The sequence below is a fragment of the Cyrtonyx montezumae genome, unplaced genomic scaffold, assembly GCF_038088225.1.
Source record: "Cyrtonyx montezumae isolate F1298 unplaced genomic scaffold, pur_monq_1.0 scaffold_21, whole genome shotgun sequence".
NCBI classification, from domain to species: Eukaryota; Metazoa; Chordata; class Aves; order Galliformes; family Odontophoridae; genus Cyrtonyx; species Cyrtonyx montezumae.
In genome coordinates this window covers 3,143,055-3,156,682 of record NW_027071948.1, presented here as the reverse complement: position 1 = coordinate 3,156,682, position 13,628 = coordinate 3,143,055, and the positions used below count along the sequence as shown (strand labels likewise).

Sequence of the window (13,628 nt, the reverse complement as noted above, 5' to 3'; positions counted from 1 at the left end):
ACTTTCACAACAACCATTTCAGAAAGAATACTGTAAGGAAAACGTGTGTAAAGGGAACAGAATCCCCTACAGGGATCAAGCAGTTAGCCTGTTCTCAAGGTCGAGTTACATCCTAGAGGTATCAGCTTATGTATGGATGCTTCTGACTTTTTAGTTGGTTCACTCTGACAGCAGTCCAATATCATAACCTCTGGAAAGAGTAAAGAAAAGCATTTATTCATGCTTTGCCTGAAAAGCTTCTGCCCACCAATAAGCTCAATGTCAGACGTCAAAGCCATACCCAAGGCCCTACTCCCCTGGTAATGCAGATCAAACATTAAGTTTTCAAAAGTATTTTGCCCTTTGCAAAATGAATAACTGAACACAGTTTGGGCTTTGTTAAAGACTTCCCACTGCCCATCTCAGAGGCACAGACTCGTCCTGCTCACTTCTTTCACAGGGAAGACACACGTAGCATTGAAATTCAGCAAATTTTGGAAATTACCTGCTAAGTCAGCCTACTCAAAGATCCCTACTGGCACACAAGGTTCATAAGGAAGGCTCCTTAGTACCTCAAGCAGCTTTCCAAAGGTCTTTCCTTTAAGTTACGAAGGAGCACAATCACCTCCAGGGAAGGAAAGAGACAACGGTCCTCAACATCGGAGGTCCACTGGGGGGGAAATCTCAAGGTAGTATTTATCCCTTTCTACCCTTCAAGTGTCCTGAACCACCACAGAAGCCTGAATAAGCAGAGTCTGAAGAACATACATGTTCACCATCTCTTCCTTCCTTCCCTGAGGATTCTCAGCAGACTAAACGGTGGCTTTCCTCTCAAAAACAGAAATTCCAGTACCTGTAATTAAGCTGGCTGCTTTCTGCTCTGACTATTCCAGACATCACTGTCTGAGTCTTTTCCATTAAGGTTACATATTCAAAATCCTCCCCAGTGTGAGAGATAAGAAATGCTGCAAAGTCAGTGATGGAGCAAATGCATTAGATGTTAGCAGCCCTCCATTGTCTTATCTGAGCATTAAACAGCTGCTGGTACTTTTTACAGTTCAAAGACAATATGAAAGCCTGTACAGTCAACCTATCCTCCCAACGTACCATAGTCATCACAGGTCCTCATAAATCAACATGTATTCTAAATAAGTGTTTAATATAAACATTTGTACAGTCACTTAATTCCTGGTGAACCAAACTATTTGATGTGGGCCACAGAAAGCTCCCATGACATCAGTGGAAAGTTTCCAATTAGGAAACAGAGTTTGAAGTACATGAAAAGAACCTAAGAAGGGTATAGAGAGAGGAAGAAACAAGAGAGCTGTTCTTTAAATGCAGCATACCTAGGAGCAAGCAGAAATGATGAGATGCCTTGAATTTTCAGAGTCTAACAAACGAGAATTGTAGAGAAACTATTATGTAGCTACTAAACCCTTCAGGATCTCTAAGCTTCTCTCCTTCCTAAGGCTGAGCAGCCTTGGCCAAAGTGCGTTCACCTCTTTTTCAGCTGCCACCGAAGTCCTGACTCCTTTTGAGGAGACTGGCTGCTTCATACAGCTCTGCCAAGATTTTCTGTGTACAAGCACCAATTTAAAAGTAATAAGGCGGCCACTGCCACCCACCGTTCAGTCCACCACAGCCTTCCAAACATAGAATAAACATATGCTGTCCAGGATATTCAAACCCTAGAATATCAAGTAAAGCAACCACACCCAACAGTATTTTTATTCCTTAAAACCTCACACCAGACAAAGCTTGCACGCTATATTATTTTTACAGTCAATTCACTACATTAACTACTTACTCATCCTACACCTGTTCCTGGATGATAATCCTACAGCTTTGGTGATACCACCCCTAGGACTTCAATAAAAATAAAAAAATAAAGCTGGTACAGAAATCTTCACCCTGGCCAAATGCATCTATGTACTAATGAGTCTGCCCAGCTTTTGCATCACACTTTAAGGCAAAAAGGGTTATATTCAGCAACCTGCAAAGCCACCTCTCTGCTGCTGTCCTGCCACCTGCTGGGACATCTGCTTTGACTACTCAGGGACAGTGAGAGGGCTTCCATCTGATGCCCATTCAGCACCACAACCCCGGATCAAACTGGATTTCCATGACCAGCTTGCTTTGTGAGTGGCTTAGACATGCTAAAACAAGATTTAACAGTACGTGGAACACTTCATTAGCACAAAAGCTGTTTCAGCAGCAAAGTCACCAGCTGAACTGTTTCACCTTGAAACAGAAATTCCCACAAGGCCAAGGATTCTTTCAAGAACAGTCTTGAAACTGAGATTGGCTGGCAACTTTATTTCTGAAGGTTTGACAAGAGCTGAATCCTGGTAATATGAGAGCACATTGCTCCAAACATGTACTAGTGTACTACCTCATCCTTCTCATTCACTTTAACAACCATTAGATAGAAAGCAATTCTCCAGCCTGAAATACAAAGCGAGGATTTGTCATCCTTCTTAATACATGGCCTACAGCACACTCAGCTCCCCAGTGCCCACTAAGGTTTTACCTACATCAGAAACTACCTCCCACTTAAAGCTAAGAGCCATTCAATTCTTGCCTCTTCCCAGACACAGAGAAACCATTAACAGCCATCCTCCAACTTGACAGAAATGTTGCTGCACTTAACCCAGAAGAGTCCCGCTGAGGATAAGCCATATCACTTGTTCTTCTATGTTTCTAGATGCTTAACAGAAAGCAAGCCTGGCATAAAGCCCAAATCTGCTTCTCTCCTCTGAAGTTAGTCAAGGGACATGAAATATGTCCCAACAGTAAAGTTCAGTTGATGAAATTTCTGTTCATCCACACCAATACTAGTGCCCACAGCAGCAAGCTGTGCCCTTGCACACAGAGCCACATGTCTGGGGAGAGTACATCAGTGCATCCCTACAATAAAGAGGGGACTGAAGGCACATCAGGAGTTGCAACCAAATCCCTGTCTGGGGAAAAAGTGAAAAGCAGGAAGTGCTTAAAGAAAATGCCACCAAGTACATAGACAAGTACACCTAGTAGCAAAATTCTCTTCTGAGCCTTAGGAACTCGCTAATGCAGCAGATTCACTGGAATTCCTTGTAGGTAATCATTTGGACATACCTGCCATCCTGGAGTAACAGCACACTTGGCAAGTTACCTCTAGTTAAGCCACATACTGCTCTGGCTGCGGAGCAAGCTCAAGGACAGTTGCACAATCCATCTGCCTGCAGATGTGGGCTACAGCTCCTTCCAGGCTCACTCTCATCAGGTGTTCCCTCCCACTTAAAGTGTTGACACACAAAGCTGTGCCTCTTGCAAATCCAGTTCAGGGTCCGCATGCTGGGCAACAGTCTGATTACTCAGATACCAAGCCTGGAGTTTTAATGTGATTCATGCCAGAAATGCAGAACCAGGCCTGTGTCAGCACATGAACTGCCCCTCCCCAGCACCCTTACTGGAAGGCAGCATCTGTCAGTCACTTGGCACATCTCTCCCAGAGGATCAAAAGCACACAAGGAAACGTGTAGAGTGAACCTTCCAGGAGGGCCCAGTTCCTTCAGTACCTGCTGCCTGCAAGTGCAGAATTCAGAAAGTTAATCTATTCAGTTTGTTGGTCCTCGAGTATATTGTGAAGCTGATAAACTCAGCAAGATAAAAAAAGATGATAGTATTGACAGATTCCAGAATGAAACTTAGCCACTTAAGTTTCTTAATATAAGCTCCCTTAAGAGTAACACTTCTCCCTTTTATTCCCCTCCCAAGTGTCGACATGCAACAAGTGAAACCCACAACTCAGAAACTCAGACAAACAGTAGCACGTTACTGTGTTGGTTTGCCTCTACTCCTCTGAATTTTCATCATTACCCAAACTCACAGCCACTCCACATCAGATTAACTTTTCCTTTTTACTTCTACAAATGCTAGAAACAGCTGAACATTGGCAAGACAGCATGCCACATACCTAACCTTACAGCAATATCCTGCTGGAATCAGTGCCATGCATGCAGACCTTCTGCCCTTTTCTTCTGAGGCTGCAAACTAAGCTACACTAGCAAGATCTAAGACATACATGTGCCTGAATCAATACCAGAGCCAAATCTGAGGCTGAAACCACTTACGTCTGTCTGATCCTTGTTGTAAGAGACACAGCACTCCAGAAAAGCTGTGATATAGTAGGGAGGAAAGCAATGCCCTGGCTCACACAAAAAGAAACGTTCACCAGGTTGAGTCACTGCCACCACCCACCTCCAGCTTGCTGCAGCTAGAAGTGCACAACATGCCAATGGAAAACCCCAGACCATTAGACCTGAGACTGTGGGACAGCCAACAAGGAAGTCGAGCCCCCAAGCCATTAGCACAGGGCTGTGACAGCAAGCTGTCAGGTAGCACCACAGCACACATCAACCTGCAGCAGCTCAGGGCTGTCAGCAGACCCAGAACAGACAGTCCAAGCAACTGCGATGCCTGCTCGTACCTTGACAAGCCAGGCTCTTTCTGAATATATATGGTCCACAAATTTCTTTTCAGCAAAAGTGTCAGCAGATTACTTCTGCAACTACTTATAGTTCCTAGGAAATAGGGCATCAGTGCAAGTCCTTCTGCTTCAGCTTACTCCATAACCAACTGGTCCACAAACTAGCAGCTGTTTCTTCACATGGGCACCACCTGAAGCTTCAGGTCCCAGATACACCAGTGCCTCAGCACTGGAACAGGACAAAGCAAAACCTCCCTCATCTTACAAGTTCAGTAACACGATATGTTTAGCCCTTAAATAACTAAAGAAAAAAGACTTGAAATAGTCCCATGTGAACAGCTGACAACACAGCAGCAGCCCCTCTATACCTCCATAGTGCAGACCAAGACTGCTGTTTTGGAAGTATTTCAAGAGTCATTATCTCTTTCACTAAGAAGCAGTCCTTTGCTTGCTTTCCTGCTGCACAGCCCACCCTGCTACAGCTGTGCAGACACACAGATCCTAAAACACCACGTGATGAAGAATCATAGTGTTTAAGTGAGAATTGTACTTAGCCGAACTGCAGGACTTCCTTCAAGCCTCAAGACACCATAGCTGGAATCCAGACATGTTTCACACTGCTGATTAACATAGAGTTTAACTTCCAAAAGGTCCTTCAAACCAGAAGTTATCCACAGTGATGTTGCCAATAGTTTAAATTAAGGATTTCTAAACATCTGAGACCAATACAGTCTTCTTATGCAGAGAGCAGCTTGGCCTTAGCCCTTGCTTGGTTTTGTTGGCAGAGCACCATCAGTGGCTCACGCTCTTTAGACTCAAGTTGTTTCTGTAGTTTTTGTGCATCCAAGTGCCTTTGTACATTTATGGTGTCAAGGTCCCATCCGCAGTCTCCTCAGAACAGATTCCTGACGTGATAACATACTGGTGATCCAAAGAAAGCATTCTGAAGCTAACATCTACCCAGCTGCTCCAACTTAGGAGCTTCATCAGACCCCCCTCCCAGGCTAGAAGAAAAAGCCCAGGTTTCATAACTCCATATTCAGACTTTACTCCCTTCTTTCAAGTCAAAAATTGCTGTTCCTGCTTTGAAATCAGGCAGATGTTTGAGTGCTGTACTTTCTGTAAATGTAAAAAGCTTCTGGCTCCCAGGGGAGGTTTTGGAGGTTAAAAGCTTTAGCATTACACAGTAGCAACACTCCTTCAGTGCAAAAATCCGTCTCTTTTTTTTTTAGCAGAGGACAAATACTAGGAAAGCATGAAGTCAGCAAGAAAAGGTTAGTGAACAAGATTCTCCAGGTTTAAGAATAAAAACAGTGACCTGCCCTTGTTGTACCTATCAGGATCAGAAAGATGCTCATTTCACACACAAAAATATCTTCCTGTTTAAACAGTGCAGACAATCAGAAGGATGCAAGGCTTCTAGCAAATGAATCAAACAACAGAAAGCCTACAGCCACCCTCCCAGCTGTGGTGCTCCTACACTGTGGACAGGGAGAAGATTGCTTCAGTCATCCACCCCACTGTCACAAACGCATCCTAAATCTTTCCTACTCCAACTGCTTGGACGAGCCACAGCATTGATGCCATTAAACAAAACTCAGCATTAGCAATGGTGATCAGATAAGAGAAATGTTAGCTTTATTTTCTCCTTCTCCAAAAACCTTAAAGCAAAACACTGAGTGGCTGAAGCAAGGCCACACATCAAGACAGATGTATAGAAAGGATTAGCCTACAGCTGTCCCAGGCTCACAGCCCTGCACTCATCCCTCTGAAGCACACTCCCTGGGGCACACACAACACGGTCAGACTGTTACGAGCACCAGCTGGCCTAGGAGGCTCTAGACCTTAAGCCCCATCCTAGGCATGGCAACATGCCACCAAAAAAATACATCTGTCTGTGCCAGTGGTCTGTGCCCACAGCACAAACATAGTAAACATGCCAGAGAACTGCTCTTCTCTCCATACTCTTTCCTAAGAGGGGGCAAAGGCAGCCTGCAGTACCAGTCCATAGGGCTAGGCCAGTTTTAAACCACTTCAGCTTGACAGCAGGACATTAATCACAGCTCAGCTGATGTTCTCTCTGTACTCTTACTCACCCCCTTTGTATGCAGGGGGTGGACCTCCAGATAGCATCCAGTTCACATCACATCCATCTTATCAGGGAAAGTCTGCTTCTATTTCCTTCCCTTAAACATTACACAGAGTTGAGGCAGCTCACATCACCCCAAAGCTATAGAACACCCAGAACTGGGATTTAACCACGATCTCTGTGTAAGAACGTTCCTCAGACACACACTGTTTCCAGATGGGCAACTCTGGAGCATCAGTAAGTCCTGAATCTCTTATTGACCACTGCCATAGTAGCTCAGCTGGTTTCCACAGCTCATATGCAGTTTGTTCTGAGATCACACCGTAGCCCCATTTCGGGGGGATGGGGAAAGGGGCAGATTCAGTGACTGGGTAATAAAACACTTTCCAGAAAGCTGATGGTTTTTAAACCCCTATAAAACTATTAGGTGAAGCCTGTGCAAAGCAGTGTCCCCCATCCGTGAATATGCTAAGGTATAAGTCTCCAAAAAGAACAGAGATGCAGCTAACAGGACCTCACATTTCAGGATCCATACGGACAAGGACCGACTTCAGTGGCTGCCTGAGATGCAGCAGAGAGACTTCTTGATTTAGAGTTGAGCTACACTCCCTTTGACCAGGAATAAGTTTGTATGCCTAGATAGACACACAGCTGTCAATAACCTGAACAGCTTGAGCCAGAGGCAATTTCAGACATTGTTATAAACAAGAATAAATATTAAGACTTCTCTTGGATGCTACAGTGATATCAAGCAGTGTTGCTGCCACTCAAATGTTCTAGCACACATTACCCAGAGCCATGACAAACAATTCACAGCACTAGACAGATCTGCACATTAACGAAACAACAACAAAAAAAGCAATAGCTCCCAGCTTGGGAGTGCCCAGAACAAATTAATAAGCTAAACTGCTGAAGATCACCCCTTACCTATGTGCCAGCAACAGGTGTTCTTTCATGGCTCAGCATAGCATTATGACAGACTGAAGTTCTAGATCTCAGTGCTGCTCCTCTCATCCTTGACATGGTTCTAGTTATTATTTAAATAAAAACAAGCCCCAAGTATATAACATAAACGTTCAAAACAGGCTTAAGACTTACACTTAAAGCCCCTCCTAATTTTCACTGTAATTCCCTCAGGAGGGCATCCTTCCACACACAGTAATGAATTTCCTTCAGCCTCCTATCATACTCAGCTTCCCAACCAGGCTGCTGAATGACCCTGCCTCACCCAACCCAACCATCAGCCAGAAGAGAATTTCCTGCTCAACCCAGCAGGCTGATTTATTTTAGCCCAGGAGCTCCCAAAGTATTACCTACGATGCAGAATTGATACTTTATGAACAATCCCTTCCCTGTTTTTATTTTATTTGAAAAGGTGATACTGCTTAGTAGTCCCACCCACATCCGTGGAAGCCAGTACTAACCTAAGTTTTCCTTACACTTATGCTCTGCTAAGCATTTGACCTTTTCCTCTAGCATATACCCCATCCTCACCAAGGACAACTACACACACCTCACCTACACCCTCAGTAATTATTGAAACACTGGCAGCTGTAGCAGTTACTCACATGGAGTAGTAACTCAAATGAAGATCTTTGTTGTTCAAAGCTGTGTAGTAACTGGAAGTGAGTCAGCACCTTGACATCGCCCCATCCTATGGTGACCACCAGCAAAGCAGCAGTGGACCACAGTTTGGCAATGCTGGTTCTCAGACATTTACTCACTTGCATTCTGCAGGCATTACACATCTCTGCCTGAAAGCAACTGGTGTCTAACTCATAGCTTGTACCAGCAATTTAATTTACTAACTCCTGTCACATGCCTGGAAACATGAAGAAGCAGAGCAGCAAGATTCACAGCCAGCCACACGTATCAGCCTTTGGTAAAGTCAAGAGCTTGTTAGTATAATCCACACAGGTCTAATACAGGTGCTGCTATAATGCTACTGTAACTCTACCAGTTAATACAAGCAGAAGCTTCCCTCCACAGGACAGTAAGATAAGCTGTACCAACAGAGTGCTGCTGCACAGCCCAGCTGAGGTCATCTCATTGATACTCAGTGCCAACGCCAGCTAATCCTTGTTCCCCTTGTCAACATGAGCCCTGACTCCAGACTGAATCAATACATGTATGCTTCAACCCAAAACCACAAGCACAGCTTGCATGGGTGTATCAGAGCTTGCCAGGCTCAGCTGGCCTTCATATGCCAATTTCATCAATTCAGTGGCACCAGCCACGAGATCTGACTGAAACATGAACATCAGAGAGCCACAGCGCATACTCTCTCCCACATCCTATGATCTGCAAAAAGAACACTAACTTGGAAGATTAGTTGTTAGTGGCTGCACTCATTCACAAAGCTTGGCATAAACCACGTCCTGACTGGCTCCCTGCTGACAGATTTTTAATTTGGCTAACTCCATGACTTTTTAATTAACCCTCACAGGACAGATTTGAAGAGACAAGAGCCCTTGCAGGCTTCTTTCACTTCTTCTGAGGAAAGGAAACAGAGGGGCAGAGAGAGCAGCAAGCACAGCATATTTTCCACATCCAGTATCCAGCTGCAGCGATCTAACTCCACACAAACACAGCACATCTCAGTTATCCAGTTCCTGGAACACAAAACCACATCTCCGAAACATCTATGGTAAGTTTACAAACAAACTCCAATCACATTACAGTGCAATTCAGTAACCTCTACAGCAGGATGGGGGCTGGAAAAGCCTGCTGCTGATGTACTGCAACAACACAATGCCCCCCAGAGGAATACACTGCTGAAGTTCACCTCTCGCCTTCAACAGAACTAAGGGGGAGAGGAATATATAGCAGCTTTGTGCATCCATCGTTAGAACCCCTGAGAGCCACGGCAGGGCTGGAGGCCAGGCGTGCTGATGAATGGGGAGGGGACAGGCGCACCAGCAGCCGGTTGGCCAGGGAAGGCTGCTCCAAAGCCACTCAAGTGCCTCTCACAGTGCCACTCACTTTGTAAACAGCAGCACAGCTCAGTCACATTCCCAGCAGCTTCCCTATCGACTCACTGCAGAAATAAGCCTTCTTCCTAGCCTAAAAGTAGGTTCCTTGACCTGTCAGTTCTATAGCCAGATCTCTTCCACTGAAAAAAGATCACATCTAGGACAAAAAGATCATAAGCTCCTCCTGCATCACTATCAGGGAAAGAAAAGCTGATCTTTCTCTAAGGCTGCAGCTTTCATCTTTATAATCATTCTGTAAACCTCCTTATCTGGAGCAGTGGCTCAGTGCAGAGATTTCTGACCAGGCACAGCCTCTGCTGCTCATCAGTGACAGCCTGCCCACCTCCATCAGGTAGCAGGTCCTACAAACCCACACGTCTGCACCAGGCTACAGCAACAACTTCACTCTCCCTTTCAGAAAAAAAGGCTGTTAGGTACTTCGGTTATGGGATTACATAGGCTCCCGTTATACCACGACATTTTTACACAGTAAAATAAGCTGACATGCTAATTAGACACTGCAAGGCGTGCTCCAGAGACCACCAAACGCAGCACTACAACCGCAGACACTGAACAAACAACCCCACTTCCTCAAGGAGCCCAACTTACTTAAAGTCACCGTCTAAGCGACACAAGCAATGTTTACTGTGCAAACCCGCACGCAGCTGCAGCAGCTGTTCCCGCAGCCCCGGGCCGGGCCCCACGTTAAGCAGACGGTGCCCGAGCCACATCGGGCTTGCGAGAGCATCCGAGCCGCACCGGTGCGTCGCAAAACGCGGCGCTTCGTTCATTTTTCCTATTATCCTTATTTCGGAGCCGGCACGGACTTCTGGCAGCTCACACGGCCGGGGCGGCAGCGAGAGGAGCCCCGCTCCAGAACACGGGGAAGGAAGCGGGGAAACAGAGGCCGCCGCCCCGGGGAAAGGCCGCCAAGACCCCGCCGCCCGCCCCCGCCGGCTCCTACCGTTCCCAGGGCGCCCGCCGGCCCATGGCAGCGGCCGCGCCGGGTCCTGCTCGCGGGGCCGCCCCGCCGCGCGCCCGTCCCTCCGCCCCCGCCGCGGCGGGCAGGCTGCGGCCGCAGCACCGGCTCCTCCCGGCGCCAGAAGCAGCGAGTGAGGCGCCGCGCGTCACAGGGCCCAGCTAGCGCACGCGGCCCCGCCCCTAAGCGAGGCTCCGCCCATAGCCACGCCCCTCTTTGGTCCCGCCCGCTCTCGAGGCCCCGCCCACCGCCCCGCAGTGTTTGCGGTGCGGGTTTCGTTGCGGTCCTTGCCGGAGTCCTTGCCCGTGTTGCTCGAATGGCTGAAACTGCGCCTCCCATCCGCGCTCATGTTTCTTTCTTTGTGGGCAGAAAGGGTGCTGCTCAGGGTAGCCACTGTTCAACGACTTTCATCCTCGGCGTTGCAAGGTTGCATTGCAAAAGCTCTAGGGAGATGTGTTCCCTTTCTAAAAACTGATTTGCTTAGCAATATAAATCAGGGAACTACGACTCTGTTCATTTCAGACTTCCTTCAAAAAGCGAGTGACCAGGTAACATCTCTGAGGTGGTTCAGTTTCAGAGTTTGTAGCTATGAAGCGGTGAATTGTGATGTGAGCTGTGTGGCACGGGTACCCCCAAGGGTTAATTTGTGTGTCTTTATTTACATGTCCCTGCTTGCAGAGGGCTTTGCTTTTGTCCCTGTTGAAGCTCCTTTGCAGCACGAGCTACAGCCATGACTGCAACTGTGTTCTCCTTACCTACCTTTTAATTACAGCACTCACACTCCATTATTCTCCCTTCTGTGCTCCTCTTACAGACTCAGGGAGGTGAGCAATGCTGAAGGTAACTCCTGTATATTTGGCCTTGCTGAACCCTGGGAGGCTGCAGGCATTTGGCCACATTTCATGGCCCATGCACTAACATATAGCAAAATTGCATGGTCCCCAGGGACCACGAGCTCCCTGCTGCCAGCTTGTTTCTTCAGCAAGGTCCTGCTCATGGTAGGACGGGCAGTGATGCACAGCAGGGCAGGGGGGAGTGCTGAACCCACAGAATTGTCTGAACAAGTGAGAAGGATGCATCTGCCCCAGGACCTTGCAATGCAAAGGCCACAGTGTAGCAGCTGAATGCCCCTTCTGGCCATGCAGTCAGACAAAACCATGCAATGCAGCCCACTCGAGGAAAGAACCTTGCTGAGCTCAAGGCAGTGCATGTGTGTGTCATGTTCATATGTGCATTCGTGTCACTGCAGGACTGAGGCACTGATTTGTTAAGCATATTTTGAAGCCCTTGCGGAATTATTGCTCTGTGCCAGCCATTGTGGTTCATTAAATAACTCATGCACATTACAAGAAATATATCACTCTAAATGACCAGAAACACCAAGGAGCTTACAATTAGGTTCTTTCACATCCTGCAAAGTAGAAATGCTTAGGGAGATGCTTAAATATATAGCAGTTTCAAATCTACTCTGCTTTGACCTAGTCCTGCTTTGATGGCTTTGTTTCATTGCTGTCAAGGTGGGAGGCTGCTGTAATGTGAGAACCTGGCTGGTGGAAGTGGAGCAAAGGCTAACATGGATTCATAACCTAGGAAGGCAGTTGTTAATTAGCTGGCTGACAGGAACTCTTGATGCTTAGACACATGGATGGGGAAATTTCCTCTCACCCTGAGACCTTCCCCTGCCCATCTTTTGTGCCTCAGGGCATAACAGCAGTGACCAGGACCAGAGGCCTTCAGAAGGCCCCAGGCCTCGCTCATGGAGATTCCAAAAGCAGGTTCCCTGTGACCTGCCTCGCTGCAGCTCCCCAGGGCTCATCAAACGGTCAGCACAGCACGAGCACCTTCTGCAGCAGCAGAGACATGTCAGCACCAAGTCCAAGAGAGATGTTAATGAGGTCTGGGAACTGGGTAGGAAACTCAGCAGGCTTCAGCTGCCTGTGAATTCAGCGGCTCCGCTGCTCCACTGCACGGCACACATCTGTTTCTTGAGGCCTGGATGGTGAAAGCAAGGTAAGAAAGGTCAGGGTCCTGCCAAAGCAGCTGGGAAAGCAGAATGCAAAGAGAAAAGCATGAGGTGTGATGTGATTCCTTCAGCCTGAATGTTGGCTCCCCTAACTTTTCTGTGTTCAGGGTGAAGCAGCATTCAGGAGCTAAAATTCGGGCTGTCTTCTTTTGTAGCAGCCAAGGTAGAGACAATCTTGTTCAGCTAAACCCGTACAAGGCTACTGCAGACAAAAAGAAAGCATCTATGAGCTGTCATACCTTTCTTCTGCAGAAAAAGATCGGGATCAGATTAGCTGGAAAAGGCACAATAGGATTTTGCCCCACCTATTCCCCACAGAGAGTGAGTTTTGTGTCTGAAAAATATCAAAAAGCAACTAGTGATTTTGGGTCTAAAAGTGTCTTTCAAACGGCAGATTTATATTAGTGATGTGAGAAAAGCAATGTCTTCTAAAGCATCAGAGGGTTAGAATAATTAAAGCTGACCATTAAAACACAGACCATTATCATCCACAAAGGGACAGGCACAGCAAGGCTGGTCCAGTTCTGCTTGGCCCTTTTGCTTCCAGTGACCTCTGACAATTGTTTTTTTCCAACTATGAAATTAGAGTATGGCTCCACACTCTGTGAAACTTCTTTAAATATCTTTAGAAACAAATTGTGGTGCATTATGCACTCCCTTATCTTGCCAAGAGCACATTACATCCCTCACAAGTAGAGGATATTCTTGTTTTCAAACTGAGGGATGACTTGTCCAAGGTCGCATGCAGGGGACCTGTGCCAGTATTGGGAATGGAAGAGAGGTCTCCTGGGACTCAGGCTGGTTTTGTAATACCCATTAACCTGTCTGGACCTGAGCAGGCAGCCTCCCCAAAGCGGGTAGGAGCTTGAAAAGGGAATGTTGCAGAAGTTTAGGTCCTTATTCCAAGAAGAACATTAAAGATAAACTAAGAGGGAAACTAATTGTCCCTCCAGATGAGACAGAAGCTCCTCTCCCATGAGAAGTAATCATCTCACAACACCGTGAGCACTGCTCTGCACAGGATTATCTTATCCTCTTTTCTTTATGTGACTTCCAATTAAGGACACAAGTGCATGAAACATACCCGTGGCAACAGAGTATTTTGTTCCACAGCTAAC

At 46.7% G+C, this 13,628-nt stretch overlaps 1 protein-coding gene across 1 annotated transcript in view; it reads right to left on the bottom strand.

Annotated features, from left to right (window-relative positions):
- The window catches only part of SPSB1 (splA/ryanodine receptor domain and SOCS box containing 1), a 31,777-nt gene extending 21,180 nt beyond the window's left edge, over positions 1-10,597 (bottom strand). The window contains exon 1 of the mRNA XM_065738039.1: positions 10,473-10,597. The gene's annotated coding sequence lies outside the window, so the exon portion shown is untranslated. The remainder of the gene's footprint in view (positions 1-10,472) is intronic.
- Between the last annotated feature and the right edge of the window lie 3,031 nt (positions 10,598-13,628).